Source organism: Myotis daubentonii, chromosome 18, assembly GCF_963259705.1.
Source record: "Myotis daubentonii chromosome 18, mMyoDau2.1, whole genome shotgun sequence".
Classification (NCBI taxonomy): Eukaryota; Metazoa; Chordata; class Mammalia; order Chiroptera; family Vespertilionidae; genus Myotis; species Myotis daubentonii.
Genome location: NC_081857.1, coordinates 30,243,854 through 30,256,522, shown reverse-complemented (window position 1 = coordinate 30,256,522; position 12,669 = coordinate 30,243,854).

The following is a 12,669-nucleotide window of genomic DNA, read 5'->3' as shown; positions in this document are numbered from 1 at the left end:
CGAATCCCAGTTCCTTTCCCTCCCCACTATGTGACCTCGCCAAGTCACTGCTCCTTTCAAATGGGGCTAACAGTATTCACTCCTCAGAGTTGTTAAGGGTTAAACACGATAATACCTGTAACATGGTTAGTAAAGAGTTTGGTGTGTGGCGAAGGTGATAGCAGCAATAGCAGCAGGACCATGCGATGGCATCAGGCTTCCAGTCACTTCCATCTACATCTAAGCAGCAGAGGAAAAGGGCCAATTAAAACAGTGCTAGAGATTCTGCCTGGGTGGGGAGTGGGAGGTGGGAAACCCCAGCTCCTTGGACCATCTCAGCTTCCATAGGTGATCATCTCACTGAACAGAGAACATCATTAATGATAAAGAAACATCCCTGTCATACAACATGGCATCTCACCCCAAGCCAAGTGCCTCATCTGAGGAAACAGCCATCCTTCCCAACAACTGAAACACGTGTCTGTGTTAAACTTACTGAGAAACGGCGTGTCAATCTCCAAGGGAACATCCTGAAGGACTTCCAAGGATACAAATAGTTAACGCTTAATATAGGGTTTACTTGGTGTCAGGTATTGTTCTAAGGGTGTTCTGTATTTTAACTCCTTTAACCCTCACACTACATGGAAGAGGTAGGAACTGTTATTGTCTCCCCACTTTATAGATGTGGAAACTGAGGCACACTGGGGTTAAGTAATTTGCCCAAGACCACATAAGTAGTAAAGGCAGAGCCTGGATTTGAACTCAGACAGTCTAGCGCTAGCGTCAATGGTCTTAATTGCTAAACTTTAGTACCTATTTTAAATATGCTTATTTTTATGTCTCATGCTACCTTCTTTGTGAGTCACGACTCGACAGTAGCAGAAGTGGCAGTGGTAGTGGCAGTTGGAGGAGGTGGCAAGAGGGTAAGTCATAATCAGAGTTCAAGGGCATGAATGGGGACATTCATGCTACAAAGAATGAAGCTACAAAACCACTAGAGTGAAGCTACAAAACCCGGGGGCTCTAAATCCAACCTTGAAATTCTTTAAAGTTCTCCTTTGATCCTAAAAGCTGAGCTGTCCTTTTCCTTCTGGGTCCAGACGTGAGGAGGTGCCGAACTGCTGAAAGAGGGACCGAGGCTGTTCCCCCATTTCTCACCCACTCGACTTTCCTCCCGCATCTCAACCAGGCAGAGAAGCAGGTCAGACACTGAGACGCCACCAGGGGGGCTCCCTTCCTGGAGATTAATTCTTACATCAGTCCTGGCAGCTCTTCACAGATTATAAACCCTCTTAATCCCATTTAGTCTCAGGACAATAGGATGATTGGATTCTGGCTCTAAGCCAGCCCCAGAGTCCAATGTTAATCCCTCTGAGTGACGGAATGAGACGTGACTCACTTTGTTTTGGGTTTTCACTGCTGCCCCTGCTCTTCGCCCTGCACCTGTCAGCAGTTAGGGCAATAGATGTGGACAGTGACTCAAAACTCAGGACAAAACTCAGCAAGAAGGGAGAGTTAACAGTCCCAGAGTGCCAACGAGGTGCCAGGCTCTGCTTTAACTCTCTAAATACCCAGTTCCCGTTTCTGGGCGAGGAAACCAAAGATGGAAAGAGATGGCTCTCTCCGAAGTCACACAGAGGCTGAGTTGTGGCTCCAACTGGAGTCAGTCTCCTCACAGCCCGGGACATGCTGCTGGTTTACAGGTGGTGAGACTCAGGCAGGGAGAAATGAAGTGACTCGCCCGAGGCTACTCTGCTGGTGAGGCGCAAAACCAAGTCTTTTTTTTTTTTTTTTAAATATTTTTACTGATTTCAGAGAAGAAGGGAGACTGAGAGAGAGATAGAAACATCAATGATGAGAGAGAATCACCGATCGGCTGCCTTCTGCATGCCCCCTACAGGGGATCGAGCCCCCAACCAGGGCATGTGCCCTGACCGGGAATCGAACCCAGGACCCTTCAGTCCACAGGCCGACGCTCTATCCACTGAGCAACACCGGCCAGGGCCAAAACCAAGTCTTAACAGAGTCCTGAACCCTAACCCCGACACCCATGCCTTTTTTGGAATGTGGGGGCTCTATTTATTCCTGAGAGAGGCAATACTTACGCAATTTGCTGACCACTTAGTTGACAAGCAGGGGATTTTCTGACCCACAAGATTGGTTAGGGGGTCCCTGAGGTGAGGCTTTGGGGTGGGAGATCCCAGTGTATGGAGGTTGGGTTCCGGAGGAAAACACACCCTCACCCCCAAGCATGTTTAAAAGGCCCCATCTCAAGCCCAAGATGAGTTACCTCACCTCCATCCAACTCTGTGCTCAGCCCAGGCCCTGGGGTACAGCCCTGCCCAGGACAGCGTTCCAGGTGACAAAGGAGGGTAAGGTCCCCGCTCAGCGCACTGGCCCCCCAGGGGCTCTGGGACCTCCTGGGGTGGCAAAATGGGCTGACTTTAGGAGACTTGCTATTTTGTTCCTAAACGCTCACCTTTTGGGTCCATTCCTTGAATCCTCCTGTTAGGCCTTTTCCCTGCTGAGTGCACCTGGTCCCCTCCCTCCATCTAGCACCCCATCCAGTTGATATCCTCTCCCCCCCCCCGCCTCCCCCCCCCCCCCCCTGCAAAGGCTCTGCAGCATAGACCTTACCAGAGCATCGGGTCCCCATGTCCTCCCCATCTGACAGGCTCCGCTATTTGCCCCACCTGCCCTGCTCTCCTCCGGCTGCTAAAGGCAAGATGTTAGAATCTGAAAATTCAGGAAAGAGAGAGGGGTTCTGGTCCCAGTTCCCCATGCCCACCCTTGTCCAGGAGTGTCTGGCCTGCAGGGGGGTTTCCCCGCAGAGGAGGATACAATGATACAAACCAGCCTCCACCCTGTGGGTTCAAGGTGGGTCCTTGAGGTTGAAACTGGAAAGAGGAAAAAGAGAGACTGAGGTGGCTTTGATCTCAGATTTAAGTAAACCCCAGCACCGCGCCGTGTGAGGGAATCAGGTAGGGCATTCCTCACACCCAATACACAACCACGGTTATGCTTTGGGACCCAATTTATAGGCCATTTTTAACCCCAAGAGCTCTCCTCCCCTTCCTCCTGCAAGCCCCAAGAATTTACTTTTCTTCCTCTCCTCTGTGCCAACTCCGAGGCCCCTTCGTCCTTGGGGTTGCAGCAGTCATCCTCCGTGGCCACCAGTGCCCTCCCCCACTTCCATGACCAAAGCTGAAATGCCAAAAACATTCCAAAGCTTCCTTTGCATGTAGAAGGGCCAGTGGAACCAGGTCTGGCCAGTGATCTTAAGGAAAAGTCTTCTGGGGAGGTTATGAGAAAGATTTCCTGCTTTGGTAAGAAGCGGACATTGGCAGACTGCGTCCCCTGCCCTTCCTTCTTATGTCCAGCTACTGTCACTGGAGGAGCCATGCTTACTGCCGCCGAGCACCTTTCTTGAGAGGATCGAAAAGAACTGCAGAGTAACTGGCATAGCTGAGCAGCAGAATGAACCAAAGCAAGACCCTCTGACATCCAGATTTTTTGTTATATGAGATAATAAGCCTCTATTTATAACTTTAAATTGGTTATTCTGTGTTTTTGCAACCAGAAGTATCCTCACTGCTACAAAGTGCTCCTTCCCAGCTGCCATCCTTGTAGCAGCCCAGACATCAGGCATCATCCAGAAATCCCAACTGCTCTCCGGTCCAGGGCCCACTTGGGCTGCACTCCTGCCTCCTGCTTATATCACGAACAGAAGAAGAGACTGAGCAAACACATGGAAACCTGAGCCTTGAATCGGATCATCAGACCCCAAAGGGAGGTCTGGAGCGATAAGGTCGGAAAAAACGGGGCCCAGATTATCCAGTTTGGCTTTTTCCACTGATGCAGTTTGGCGTCATGTTCCTACTATCTTCTAAAGAATATAAATATATGTCTACTATCTTCTACATGTGACCTCTTCCTCCTGTAACTTCCTGCTCAATAGGTCACCGCTTCTGATCTTATCAATTCCAAACCCCTCCTGCCCTTGCCCTCAAGGCCTTCCGCACACAGTCCACCACAGTCCACGCCAGCTCACTCTGCTCTGGCCTGACAGGTCTCACAGTCCCACCCCACACCCTCCTTCAGGCTGTGCCCCTAGGGGATGCCTCCCTCCTCCTTTCGCTCACCCAGGACCTCCACCTTCGAAAGCTCAGATCAAGCCCCACTTGTTCTGCAAGGCCTCCCTCACCACAGCAACCCCTGCTTGACCTCTTCCACCACAGCTTGAGATTTCACTTCCTCCCACACTATTCAGTCTGTAATTACAGTCATCATCGTTGACCTGCCATGAATATGCATTGCCTGTCATAACAACCAGGACTCTACTCCCTGAGTCATGGCCCCAAGGACAGAGGACATAAAGACCACCTGCTTGCCGATTCTCCAGCACGTGGGAGCAAGTCTCTGCCTGTTTCAATTCTGACTCAAAGGACAGGTTCACAACAATTTTATTTGTGAACGGCATGTTCTCCAGAACGTACCCAATGCAGAGCCAATCTGCCACCATCCAAAGAAGCACATCCCATAAATAATGACTAATGCGTTTGACAAACCAGGGGTAGCTTCTGGTATGTGCTGTTCACGGGTATTAGAGCAGCGATTTTCAACCAGTGTGCCGCAAGAATTTTTGAAATGTGCAATACCTGACTCTTTAGTCAGGGGCACTGACCTCTTTTCCCTTAGATTGTCAAATAAAAAAATGACAACAGCTAACATAACAATAGCCATCTGGTATGAATGAATCAAAATGATACCTATTTTTTTGGTCAAATCAGCAAAAAATATAATACATTTTTTGATGTGCTGCAGACTTTTAGCAATTAGTTTATGTGTGCCATGAGACGAAAAAGGTTGAAAATCCTGTGTTAGAGAATCATCCATCCATAATACCACAAACACCATCCCCAGCCATTTCAAACTTTTCCAGCACCTACTTCCAAAACATTTTAAGTCTTTGTGTATTTTTCTCAACCAGAATCTATACATTAAAATTTCTAAATTGCATTTGTTAACTACAGGTCAACAGGGGTCTTCATGTCCGTTGCTACTGCCACCCTGTGCAGATTCCATCCACGGAAGTCCAAAGCCCTCCCCAAGACTCCTACAGATTTTGGGAGACTTAACATTCTCTTGCTCATGTCTGCCTCTGGAGGCTGTTTTCGTGCATGAAATATCTGTCCTATACCAGGAGTTACATGCAGAATTCAGTATTTCCCTCCATTTCATCCAAAACAAGACACAAGTGAAAAACATGCAATGTACATGATGCTGCTAAATATTTGGAAGGGAGAGTCTCAGGGAAGACTCTCATCAGTCAAGAAAGAAAGCCAGCGGACTCTCCTGAGATCAGAGAAAAGACAGAACGCACTAGAAGAGTATGCTCTTCGTCAAAACCAGGTGTTACTAGGAGGGGGGCGGGGATGGAGGAAAAGTCAACTTCCCCCACTCAGAATCTAGTCAAACAGAAGCTAAAAATGTCTGGTGGGCAGCACAGAAAACGATACAACTCCCCCCTCCCAATCCCAGATGTGTAGCAGAATGGATGGGAACCTTGCTAGCTCCCCTCACCTTTGCGTCCACTAGCTCCCTGCAAACCATTCTCCACCCTCCTTCTGAGAGCCTCCTAAATCTGAACCAGCTTCCCCCTTATTCCCTCCCTCCTCCGCCGGCCCTCCCTCCTAGGAGAGGAATGCTGCTGCCCCCTCCTGGCCTATCTTGGCAATGGCCCTGGGCTGCTTTGCAGCCAGCTGCTTTGGTTCTGCCTGCTTTTCCAGGGGAAGGGCAAGGTGGGGAGGATCCATGTTGGGCTCACTCTGGCCCACCCAGAGAGAAGCCCTATCTTACCATTCGATCAATAGCTGCAGTGGGCAGGGGCTGTCTCCCTCTCAGAGCAGGACTGGCTCCTCCCCCCTTGAACGGGGAGCTTCCCTCAGGTGACTCTGTGGTTAGGGCTGGGCTCCTAAGGCCAGCAAGGGGTTGTGGAGCAGGTTAACTGTCCATAGTAGGAGAGCTCCCAGCTGGGAGGACAGGCTGCTCCCAGGGACAGTCTGGGGTCACATCTGCTCTGAACTTTGCTGAGACAAAGAGGATCCACTTCTAAGGTGTGCTGAATTTCCCCAGAGATTAATCCCATGATTAAAGTGCGGAACAGGTACGCTTCCTTCTAATTGCCGTGTGGCTTCCCCGCCCATCCTCCCATGAGAGCAGGCACTGACCTCACCTCTCCCCAGGATGCAGTGTCTTTGTCACCCCAATAACCTGTGCTTCATCCCAACCCCATTTCATCACCTCCTCATATATCTTCTGGGCTCCTCAGGCAACATCATGGACCAGCCACACAGGCCATGGTAGGCACAGATACCAGGGATTTTTGAGGGTCCTCAGCCTGAGCCAACACCCCAAATCCAGCTCATAGGATCCAAAAACTTCAAAAGAGTTTGGGTGGTTAGGTTCTGAGAGGCCAGTAGGGAAGGGTCCAAGTCTCCTGCACACCCCCCACTGGGGATCGAGTGCAAAACCTGGGCATGTACCCTGACCAGGAGTCGAACCGTGACCTCCTGGTTCGTAGGTCAATGCTCAACCACTGAGCCACACTGGCCAGGCGTGAATTGTTCCTTTATAGATAACATTTTTCTCCTTACACCTCAATACTTTTGCAAGAGCATGTCTAGGCATACCTTTGTTTTTCTAAATTTTGCCTGGATTGCAGTAAGCCCCTTTTCTACACATTCTTGTATCTTTTTCAGCTCACGAGTGTTTCCTTTCTTTGTGTTGCAAATAATTACTTCTGCTCTGTTTATTCTGGCCTCTTCCACAAGAACACCACAACCAGAGCTGGATGGTGCTAAATTAAGAGTCCAGTTGTGGGCCCTGGCCAGTGTTGCTAATAGTTAGAGCATCGGCCTGCACAATGAAGGGTTATGGGTTTGATCCCTGGTCAAGGGCATTTTCCTGGGTTGCAGGTTCGATCCCTGCCGGGGTCCAACCCCAGCAGGTCCAGGGGTCCCCAAAGGTGTGGACGGAGTCGGCGAAGAAGGAATGACACGGAGACAACGTTCAGTTGATCAGCAACCTAGCCAGGATCTCTAGCCCGGATCTCCAGAGAGGTTCTGCTTCGGATTTCCAGCGAGGTTCTGTAGCCATGTTCCCTTGCTAGGTTCTCCAGCCAGGTTCTGTCCAGGCTCTCCAGTCAGGTTCAGTGTCCAGGTTCCAGTCAGGTTCTCCTGCCAATCTCTGTAGTCAGGTTCAGTCCAGGATCCCTTGCCATGTTCTCCCGCTAGGCTCTGTCTCTAGGCTCCGAGGCCAGTCCCTCTCCAGGATCCTCCGGCATGCTCTCTCCAGCGAAGTTCTTCTGTCTCTAGGCTCCGTGTAGGTTCTGTCTTCTTGATTCTGTTCTAAGTTCTGAGTGTTTCTGTCTTGTTACAACTGTATTTATACCAGTTGATTCAATCCTATCAATCTCTATTACAAAGGTTAGGGCGTTTCTTATCTCCATTCCAGGGAGAAAAGATTATGTAGTTTAAGCATGATTGTTCATAGTTAAAGGGATTAATTACCCGCCTGGCACTTAGTTGAGGGGTTTTATTCCCTCCCTAACTTCAGGGGAAAATCCCTACCTGGGGATTCAACCTTTCTCGGAGAGGTGACTTTGGTTAAAACACAGCGCCAAGAAGGTGAGCAAACATATTAAGAACCGTATGCCATATATGCCAGGTCCCTTGAAACAGCAAGGATGGACCGGCTCCCGGCAGATCCCAGGCCCCAGCCAGGATGCATGCAGGAAGTAACCAATCAATGGGTCCCTCTCACATCAATGTTTCTTTCTCCCCCCTCCCACCCCATTTTGTAGTTTGTAGATCTGTTATATTATAAACCAGGAGACGCCTTAATCAATAAGCCAAATTTATTTGGAGTCCTTTTCATTGCGCTAGCACTAGCGGGCCCAGAGGAAATCTTGCTTCTCAAATTCTGGGGCCCAATATGGTGGAAGTCTTTCCTATTTATATGTTTTTCAGCTCTTTGTTTTCCAAATTTGGAACGAGACTTCCAGGCCTTCTGAGAAAAAGTCCTACGTGCTGGGACAGGGCTGTGAGACCGTATCTCAAGGCCTGGCCTGGCGCCAGCTGACTGCTCTGTCTGGGGCAGTGTTTATGGCCTCTCTGGAATGGGGAGTATCATATTTTCCCTGTTATTTAAGCAAACAAACATTTACAGAAGCCAGAATAGCAGGGTTAAACTTTAAACGGCAGTTTTTACCCAAGATGGAGATTACTGTGCTTCAGATCCTATCAAACTGGCTAAAAGTTTTTCAAGTGACACTGCCTAAGGCTGTCCATGCCAAGAAAGGCTGCTCTCCCTTCCTGCTAATAGGAAGTGTGAATTGCTAATGCCTTGGTGGAAAGTAATATAGCAATAGCTACTTAAATTAAATATGTATATGCCCTTCAACCAAGCAGTTTCACTCCTGGGATTCTGTACTAATGAAATAAAAGCATCAGTCCTTAAGAATGTGTATATTAGGTGTACCGGTTAATAATGCGGATTTTCTTCACTAGATGGAGTTACACATATGTTGATTGATTATATATATATATATATGATTTGATATGTATGCAATTTTGTTGTGTTGACAACAGCTTCTAAACTCCAGATGTCAAATTTTCTGAAGGTGTTAATATCATAGATATTTTTACGCTTAAAAATGTCGATTTTCATGCCAAAAAAAAGAGCATTTGCGGGAAGTTTTAATTCATTACTTTATTTTGAAGAAAAGTGCTATCGGTGGACATTACTTTGAATAAAGCATTTTTTATGTTTCTCTTGAAATTATCGTGTTTTCTTTGGATTACAAAATCCGAATTATTAACCGATTAACAGTTAATCCTCATTTTTAACCGGTTAGTAGTTAATCCACACTATTAACCGGTTAATAATTAATCTGCATTATTAGGGTTAATAATTCAGATTTTGTAATCAAAGAAAACACGATAATTTCAAGGGAAACATCAAAAGTGCTTTATTCAAAGTAATGTCCATCGCTAGCCACACATTTCCCCCATCGGTCAGGTAATTTGTGGATACCGTCCCAATAGAACTTTTCTTGTTTTAGGCAGACCATTCAGAGACCCAATTTTCCACTTCTTCATACGTTTTGAAGTGCTGCTCAGAAAGTGCGTGTGCCATCGATCGGAACAAGTGGTCATCTGAAGGAGCAATACAACAAAATAGCATACATATCAAATCGCATATAGATCAACATATGTGTAACTCCATCTATTGAAAAAATCTGCATTATTAACCTGTGCTCCCTCTCACACATCCACACCCCCTCCAAAATGCCCTTAAATCTAACCTCAAAGCCAACAAAAGATTTGCTATTTGTTCGGGGGGGGGTTGATTTATTGTTTAAATTCATGCTCCTGTTCCCCCTCAGTGCTGTGGATGTGCCTGGTTCTTGGTTCAGCAGGGGGGCTGTGCACACTTGTTGAATCTCTTCAACCTCTTGGCTGGCTCACCCAGCAGATCTGTGAAAATGAAGAGGTGGCGGCCTTCCCTGAGCCCTCCCCTCAGCCGCGGGTCCTTGCCCACCGACACAACCCTTCCTCCCTCTTTGTACGAAGGTCTTCTTGGCTCTGCAAGCAGGATGGGGTGGGACAGGATGCAGACTTTATTTGTCTTTGCAAACCGCCTTCCTTCATGGACTTGTTCATCGGAGGTGTGTCTTACATGCAGGGGAGTTGCTTTATTTGGGGGTTGGTTGCTAGAAGCCAAAAGATCCCCCTGCTGACATTCCCTGGGCGTCCACGCCCTGTCCTCCTCTTCACAGGAAAGTCTCCCTCATGGCCAGGGCTGTGGTGCCACCAGCTTTGGCCTCTCCTCAGGGGTTCAAGAAAATGAACCCCAACTCTCCCCACAGTGTCCTGCTTTCTGCCCACAGGAGGGCGCTCGCTTCACACCCCAAATAACCGGCCACTGCAGGCCAGGAGGTACTTTTCCAAAGGCAGTTGAATGGAGCCAAGGCGTGGCCATGGCTGGGCAACCAGGAGCTCAGGCCCAGGGTCCCTTTCCGTTGTCCAACCTTGCAAGTTTCTCCTCCCTGGGGGCAGAGACAACTAGAGAGGAAGGGGCTACAAAAGGTGATGCTTCCAGCCTTCTCAGGACTGTCCACTCACCCCCCCCACCCCACCCCATGGAGGAAAAAGATCCACTTCCACAAAGTTGGGCCCCCAGGAAAGTGGGGAGGTGAGTAAGAGGGGCCTGGAGGGGACAGAACCGGGACAAACGCTCCACTGCCCGGAGACACAGTTTACCCCTCTGCCCCCCACCTCCACCCCCTGCCTGAAAACACTCATGCAAACAATGGACTCAGACAATTAGTCATCCTTCCTGCTGGGGCTCCGAGTCTTGGCTCCAGGGAATAACTGGGGTGGTTCCTTCTGCTGAGGCTGCAGGGATGGGCAAGGCTCAATATTGACAGAAAGGCTTGAAGCTGTAGTTTGCCCAGCCCCAAGAACCCCCAATCTGACCCGGGTGTGTGTGGGGGGGGGGGAGTACTCCATGAATCATGTGTTCATGCAGCTGCCAGCTCCTCAGACCACCCCAACACACAGAACCCTGTCTCTGAATGCAGGGACAGACTCCTAACACATGCCTCCCACCTGAGACCAGGGCATGGGCAGCTGCCGTGAATGTAGCCCTCCTCAGTGGTCTCTGACAGAACACCTCTGGGCCAGGCCAGATGTACCCCCTCAGCCCCCACTTCACTGTGGTGAGAAAGTGGACTTGGACTTGCCCCAGCCCAGGGCCCTCCTGGCTCTTCCCCTCTCATCACACCCAGAACAAAACACGTCTTTAAGAACCCCACTCGGGACCCATCACAGCCTGGCTCAAGCACCATTTCCATTCCCAAGCACATGCCAGAACTCTCTCTACTGGGGACCACTTGAGCCCTTCCTTAAGAGGAGGGAAGCTGGGAGACTTCGGAGCACAGCTGCATAAAAACAAAGCAACTTTTCCTTTTGAACTTGTCACAAATTCCACCTTGTAAAAAATATTAAATGTTGCTTTACTCTGGGGGGGGGCGGGGGGGGGCAGGGAGATGGCTTCCTCCAGAGGGGGGCATCTTTTCTAATTCACATAAAGGCACCTGATGAGCCAGCAGCAGCCTTGCAGAGCTGGGTCCATCTATGGACCTTCCCACCAAGTCCCCTGGCTGGTGAGTCACTGAGTCACTCCCAGAAGTGACTGGACAAACCCTTAGTCAGCTGTTACAGCACCAAGCAGAGGAGGAAAGAGAAATCATTGGGAAGCCAGGACACAGGAGTCGATTTCACACACACACACACACACACACACACTTGCCTGATTTGTTTATTTTTAATATATTTTTATTGATTTCAGAGAGGAAGGGGGAAGAAAGAGACATAGAAACATCAAAGATGAGAGAATCATTGATTGATTGATTGCCTCCTGCATGCCCCACACTAGGGATCAAGCCCAAAACCCAGGCCTATGCCCCACCAGGAATCCAACCGTGACCTCCTGGTTCATAGGTCAATGGGCCACACCAGCCGGGCCCGATTTATTTTTAACCACTGAGACCCTCATGGCAGAGCATAGCCAAGGCCCCCAGGAAAGTGACATATGCCTGGAAGCTCACAATCTGGTCCTCGTTCTGGGCCAGGTCGGCCATCAGCGTTCCAGCTTCAGACTTCTGCAGCTTCTAACATGTTAGAATGAGGAATCCAGACTGTGGTTATGAGAACCTGGGCTCTCTCCCTTCCCCCTCCTCGTCAGCCCTCACTCATATGGTGGCTCACGGGGCGGGGAGAGGTGGGGTGCTGACTTGTCACCAAAGATATGAGTCCACCTTGGGTTCACTTGGCTTTACCCCACCCGGCTCACTCAACTTCTCAGGCCTCCTCTCCTGGGGCTGTTCTGGGTGGGGCGGCTAGCAGGAAGATGGGGGGTCCAGGGGAGACCCCTGCTCCGTTTGCCTGCCATGTAACACAGGGGGAAGGAGGTGAGCAGCCAGAGCAGTGTGTGCGTACACGTGTAGGGGAAAGAGGGTGGAAAAGGGTGCCCCCAGAGGGTGTTCAGACTCAAACCTAGATGAAGGGGGCGGTGTGTGGGGGAGTAGCCAGTGGTCCATGGGATGCAATTTAAAGGACTTCTACAACACCTATCTGCCAGCAAAAATAAATTCCTACCACCACTCAACTCCCTTCCCCGCCTGCCTGGAATTCCACCTGGAGTTTCGGGGAATGAGCCCAGCCTGTGAGCGTCATTAGTGATTTACCCTCCGCTGGAAGGTGATGATTGAGGTGGGGCTGGCTGCCACCCAGGGGGGAATGGAGGAGGGAGAAGGGTGCTGCCCAGTTTGCCTTTCGTATCAGTGTTATCAGGGTGGCTTCTTGTGAGCTGGTGACCAGTCAGACTGGCTTGTCCGGCACTGCCCTCAGGAGCCACCCCCAGCCACCCCGGCCCTCACTCCCAAAGCACTTTCCCCCCTTAGCTTCCTCTGCCTCTTAGCAGCATCGGGTGGAAGGCAGCAAAAGCCTGGCCCCACCTCCCCACTTCCCACGGGGGCACCACTAAGCCCTGATACAAGCTAAGTCACATCCAGACCAGGGAGTGGAGTGGAAGCCGGGACCCTACCACCCGGAGGCTCTCCAC